The sequence below is a fragment of the Teleopsis dalmanni genome, chromosome 1 (genome assembly GCF_002237135.1).
Source record: "Teleopsis dalmanni isolate 2A chromosome 1, ASM223713v2, whole genome shotgun sequence".
NCBI lineage: Eukaryota > Metazoa > Arthropoda > Insecta > Diptera > Diopsidae > Teleopsis > Teleopsis dalmanni.
Genome location: NC_051846.1, coordinates 64,058,191 through 64,065,203, shown reverse-complemented (window position 1 = coordinate 64,065,203; position 7,013 = coordinate 64,058,191). Strand labels below are relative to the sequence as shown.

Genomic DNA, 7,013 nt, shown 5'->3' with positions numbered 1-7,013 from the left:
CCAACGCTGACAAAGTAGCGGGGAAAAATTGTGCGTCACCTTCAAGTTATTGTAACATTGTCCCATCAATCACTGGGAGGAATAATATAGCGAAATCTTCGAGTAAAATTCGTTTCAAAGTACACTTTAAAAAGTGTACATAATCGCGTGTGCTACGGAACAATCAGTTCAGTTCAGTTTGTTCTTGTTAAGAAATAATATGGCTGAAGAAATAATACTATTGAGAGATAATATTGTAATACTTTTATTCATTAAATAAAAATTGTAATTTCCAAAAATTTATTGAATAAAAAATATAATAATAAAACAAAATATTAGAAAAGTAACGTGCAAATACCACATATTAAATATTTTGGATTAGCTATTGTTAATCGAGATATGTTAAACTGTTGACTCCTGATAGACCTGCAGAATTACACTTAAAATATGGCCCAGTTCATTGAAAAAAAAATTTTGAAATTTTGTACACCAGTAATACGAGTAATAATGAAAATCCGAATATTTATCATCAAAAATTGTTTTATTGTTTTTGAAAGTATTCTCCAGCCTGATTTATACACTTTTGCATGCGCTCATACCAATTGCCGAAGCACTTTTTCCACTCCAAAACATGGCTTTTAAACACTTCAACAGCATATTCTGGCGACGAAAATCGTTGACCACGCATTTTTTTCTTGATGTGCGGGAATAAAAAGAAGTCACTGGGTACCAAATCAGGGCTGTTCGGCGAATGACTCATAAATTCGACGTTTTAGCCGGTGAAAAAGGCGCTGGTTTGACCCGATGCTCGCGTTGTCATGGTGAACAATGATTCGTCTTCTCTTGTTCGTTTTTCGAATTTCTCCGAAGACTTCAGGCAAACAAATTGTGGTGTACCACTTAGAAGTGACCGTCTTTCGTTCTTCAAGCGGAACAGTTACCACATGACCAGTTTTGCCGAAGAAACAGGCGACCATTTGCTTCAAAATGCTTCTTCCGCGAACAACTTTCGTTGGATTTGGTTTGCCTTCGAAGCCCCACACGGTCGATTGCTGTTTTTTTTCCGGCTCATATGCATAGATTCATGATTTGTCACTTGTGACGATCTTACAAACGTCATTTGAAGCACCGCGAACGTAATTTTTCAACATTTCTTTGCCCCAATCGACACGCTTCTTTTTTTGAGCGATAGTCAAATTGTGCGAGATCCAACGAGGATGCCTCTATCTCACGGTATGTCACATGACGATCTTGCATTATCAGTTCACGCACGGCATCAATGCTCTCTGGCACAACGGCCGTTTTTGGATGACCTTTACGGAATTCGTCGTTGAGTGAGCGTCGTTTACGATTGAATTCATTAAACCAGTTTTTCACAGCTATAGGATGGTGCTTCATCGCCATAACATACAAAGATTTAAATTTATCAATGCACTTTTGTCGTGATAATCCACGTCGAGTGTTGTGAAAAATGATCGCACGAAAATCATGTGTAAATTCCATTTTTTGGCGGAAATGAATTTTTCAAGTCTCTGTAAATAAAACAATTCACAATTAAATGACAACATGTTCTGAGTGATGTTATGCTAAAAAATGTCAACTTTTCCAATGGAAATGTTAGATTGCACTTGGCAACACTTAGTGTTGCCTAGGCCAGAAATATATATAGCAGCTCTCGTATGGAAAGAGGTTATAAACCAAAACTTTTATGATTACCACAATAGAGTGATTTCGAATTTAGTTGTACTAAAACTGAAGATGTATAATTTTCAGCGAGTAAAGCTAAACTCTGCAGGTTTTAAGAGCATTGATGTTGTTTCACAGCAATGGGAAAATCACTGCCATTTTTCAGGCACAGCTCCGTGGCTTAGGGCTATGTGCGAGAGACTACGTAGAAACACTCGAAGTACCAAAAAAAATATTTTTCAGGACAGTCAGAGGCTCTAAAATCTATAGCAAATTCCTTATTCCAATCAAAGTTGGTCTGGAAATGTCTTTAATTAAAAAAGCTGTCGATGTGTAATTAAAAAAGTTGAAAAAGCTGTCGATTTATTTGCTTACATATATATAGAAAGAGAAAAGTTCTTCGTAAGATCTTTGGTCCTCTACGAGTTGGCGACGACTACCGCATTAGAATGAACCACGAGCTGTACGAGCTTTATCACGACATTGATGTAATTCAGCGCATTAACATCCAGCGGCTTCACTGGCTTGGTCATGTCGTGAGAATGGATGAAGACGCTCCGGCGAAAAAGGTGTTTGAAGCAGTAGTCGGCGGAACAAGACGTAGAGGTAGACCGTGTCTCCGGTGGAGTGATCAAGTTGAGGGAGCACTAACTGGACTTGATATACGAGACTGGAGAAAGCGCGCACGCAGCAGAGGCACCTGGAGAGACATGCTGCGTCAGGCCGAAACTCGGTAACGGGTTGTTATGTCCACATAAGTAAGTATATAGAAATGTATGAATAAATGTTTAAAATAAAATTTGAATAAACAGATTTCATATGCATTAATAAAACATTGATGTCACATTAAAAGGTTTCACAACATTAACTAATTTTGATTAAACGCAAAACAAATGGAGTTTAATTATTTATAAAGTTAATTATTTTTGCCTATAGCTGCGCTTCTTATGACGACAAAAAAACAATCTTTTAAAATCTAGAAAGGTTCGAATAGCAAAAAAAAGACAAGCACAAAAACTTAATTAATTTATTGATTAAATTTGACTAACCATACAACGCAGTGACGACGCGTGCTCTATCTGGAAGGGTGTGCGGCGCTTCTTTAATGTTGTTTTTACATGTACCACTTAAATTAAAATATATGAGATATTTTATTAATAATAACTATATTATATTAGGCAACAATATATTCGCAATATTGTATTAACAATTCATTAACAGAATAACATATTAAACAAATTAAATTAATAATTAATATATAAATTTAATATTATATCAATATGGAAGAAACAAAACTTTTCACATAATTCTCGTAACATCAAACCAACTTTTTTCAAACAAAAGAGTTTGTACTTAGAATCATACATGTTTATGCAGTGATCAAATAAAATCAAAATCACTTGCAACGTATAAATGTGCGGACAAGTAATCCGCACAGTAAGCGACCGAAATTCGTTGGTACTACTGTTAAAAGGGGGGAGACGAAATGTGATAGAAATGTATGGTGAGATGAGCTGCAAACTTCAGCCGCTCATGCAACCACTTTGGCAAATCATCATGTTGGATTCGTATGCATGCAGTTGATATTCGAATAGAACAGAAAATTACTCTCATACAATTCCCACTATATAAATCTCTATCTCTGATATTACGAACGGGAGCACACGCACATTATTTTGTTCATATGCAACGTATGAATGTGCGGCCAACTTCTTTGCACACAAAGGGGAGAGACGAAATATAATAGAAATGTTCTGTGATTTGAGCTGCAAATATATGAGTACAACTAACAAGTATAGCAGCTAACAGAAGCAAATTGATTGAGTTTTCATAGACAATTATATTTAATTGTTTTTGCTAAAACTTTAAAAATATATATATGGAAATGTAATAAATAATAATAATTGTTGATGTGAAGATACTTAATAAATTTATATACATACCTATGTTATTTGAAATTTTGCAAATTATGTTAGGGTGTTCACCGCACACCTCCGCACCATAGAGCAATCGTCACTGATACAACGCTGTTTCAAGTATTGCCAAGTACTTATCATCAGTGATCTTAGGAAATATTCGAATTTCTTTTTAATCAATTTATAGTCCGTATATAATTTATTTGGACTGTAAGTGCCATTCTTAGGACTTGTGTCTATCAATTTATAAGCAAAGACTAATCGTGTTTTTTCACAAGAAGCCAAGGCTGCACAAACTTTCAATGCTCAAGTTCCAAGTTTTTTGCCACTTTTTATTTAATTAATTACACTAACCAAAGCACTTGCCGTGCTTTAAATTGGAACGATCTTATAAACTACAGCTTTATTTGAAAACACAAGTTCAAAAAATTGAAAGTTAACTTTTGAGGTTGCATATGTTTTATTTTTAAAGCAAATCTTTGTGCACAGACATCTGTTATGCATATTTTAACTTACTAACTTTTTAACTTTATTTTAACTTTAGTCTTCGAAGTTTTTCACTACACTTAAACTTCGAAGACTGCGAGAACAAAACCTCACAAAAACTTCGAAGTTTTTTCCAACTTCGAAGACTTCGTTTACTATTCGAAATATGAACAGCACTATTAAGAACTACATTTGCGACATTTAAGCATGATCAAAAATAATAATTATGGTAATTATGTTGATCTAGCAATTACTGCACCAGTTTCAAGTATGATTTTACTTTTAAGTATAATTATAGTTTTTGTATACTCACAAACCCGAATTATTTACTCAGATCGCGAAGAAATTAAATTTCTTTAAGCAGTTTTCCCTTCCAATTTGGTTCATTTTCTAATTCTTCACGCATCTTTATTTTTGACACTCGCGCACTCATTCGCGAATCGTAATGTCGTCATATATAAGTTGTAACAACTCTTTCTTGGGGTCGTTGTTTATTTGCTGAGGTATGCTCAGCCTGTCCAGAATCGTCATAATAAATTTTTAATTGTGACCAAAATACTCAATGAAGTGATTTTTGTTTACAAGGTTTAGGCTTTACTATAATTAAAAATTTTATAAATCAAATAAGAAAAAAAATACCCAATAATGAAATAATTAAAAATGATATTATTAGGATGAATACTAATCGATTCGGAGTACAGTACTTGTCTTGGATGTCCTGGTGTAGTTCTAGTACTGGTGATGTTTTCTTCAAAGCTGTTAATTTAAAATGTGTAACAGCCGGTCGTATCGATATAGTTCTGATTGTGTACCTTCATGCAAATATATCCAGATATGGATATATTCCTTTGCGTTTTATTTAAAATTTATCTTACTTGCAGTGGGCGTACTACAGCCGATCGCAGTGCAATAATTGTGCACACAAGATATTCCTTCGGGTGAATATATCCTGATATGGATATATTCCTTTATGTTTTAATTAGAAATTATTTTACTTGCAGTAGGCGTACTACAGCCGATCGCAGTGCAATAATTGTACACACAAGATATTCCTTCGGGTGAATATATCCTGATATGGATATATTCCTTTATGTTTTAATTAAAAATTATTTTACTTGCAGTAGGCGTACTACAGCCGATCGCAGTGCAATAATTGTTAATACAAGATATTTCTTCGTGTCACTAATTTCTTTATATCGAAATTAATTTAATGCAACTAGTGCTAATTAGAACTTGTAATCCCCAGGTTCCTTAGTAAATATTCTACAAGTCGCCGTCTGAACAAAAATGGACGTCTTAAATACTCAACCAACCGAGCTTTTTTCGTAGCGTATCATTTTATTTACAGCTGATCTCACGCAAGTCTTGTTTACTTTGCCATTCTGCTTGTTCACTTTACGTCTCTTTGAGCTTCTCTTGCGGCGAATATTTTTGGCAGTTCTTGTTTTCTATTCTGCTATTTTGTTTTGATTATTGCAAAATGTGACTAAAATTGCATTCGGTGCTTCTTTTGATTTTTTTAGTTTATTTAATTTAATTTTTAATAAATATTAGTTTAATACATATAAAATTAATTTAAAAAAATAGAAATATAATTCATAACTAAATCAGGTAAGTGAGGTAATTAATTACATTTTTAAATTTTTATTTCAACGTAATTGCAGATCAGATGGTTATGTCGTGGGTGCATGCTGCAATTAGTTTATTGCGGGGTGGATTTTGGTGAGTAGTTTATAATAAATATGATAAATATTTATTGAATGAACTTTATTGCAGATATCTTCAACATTTGTTACCAGTAAGTGTTATATTGGGTGTTGTGTTGTGTATAAAATGAATAAAACTGTGTTGTGATGTTATTTTTGTTTTTTAGTTCATTGTAATGTTTGTACCAAAGTGATGTGTCCAATATATATTTACGTAGGCGGAAATTTAATGTAAATTTCCGTCCTCACATAGTAGGTAATAATAAGGTCAGCACTTTCTGTAGAAAACTTTAAAAATATTGGATGCGTCAAAAAAATGCTATTGACATTTATTATTTATTCAAGGAGTTTTTATTTAATTAAGTAACAATTTCTAACTTCATAACGTGCATTTCACATACATATCGGTATATTCTTACCTGGCTTTATCGATGCCCTAGCCACCAACAATCACTGTAAGAAGTAACACCAAACTCTCTTCAAAGCTGACTGTTTGTTGCTACCGTCTTACAGCGACAGGCGGTGGATATTCAATTCTTGTTTCACTATTTACATAAATACTAAAACTTAATTTCAATACTTATTTAACTTATTTAATTTTATTTCCGTAATAACATACAATTTGTATGTAAAAAATAACAGTTGAGGACTTTGTCTTTTCTACTTAACCTCATATCGCGGATAACGTAAAATTATACCTTATGTGTTTGAAATTTTTTTTTTTTTTTTTGAAATCCATTTATTTATTACAATCTGTCAGGAATGACTGACAATAAGTAATATATATAAATTTAAATCGTAATAATGGTTATTACGATATAAAAAGAAAGGCACGTATGGACTATGCCCAGTGACATATCCATATATATTTAAAATAAAAGTGTATTGTCTACATATACATATTTAAAATGTCTCGCGATGTTTTTCTTCTCAGCCTTGTAAAGGTATTGGAAGGGGACATCAGTTGAGTAACCAGAGGGTTTGGGTGCATATATAAGCGTTGAGCGTAATTCTTTAAAATACTTGCTATTTCTTCCTTGATTGTTCGAACATGTAATTGTTTATGTAGCTGTTCATTCGTTATATACCAAGGTGCGTTTGTGATCATTCGAAGTGTTTTAGATTGGAAGCGCTGTATAATTGCCAGGTTTGAGTCTGCTGCTGTACCCCATAATTGGGCCCCATAACTCCATATAGGTTTAAGTACAGATTTGTATATAAGCAGCTTATTGTCGAGTGA

At 33.4% G+C, this 7,013-nt stretch overlaps 1 pseudogene; it reads right to left on the bottom strand.

The window, feature by feature from the left end:
* Positions 1-713: 713 nt before the first annotated feature.
* LOC119682988 lies at positions 714-1,482 on the bottom strand (annotated as a pseudogene).
* Positions 1,483-7,013: the final 5,531 nt, after the last annotated feature.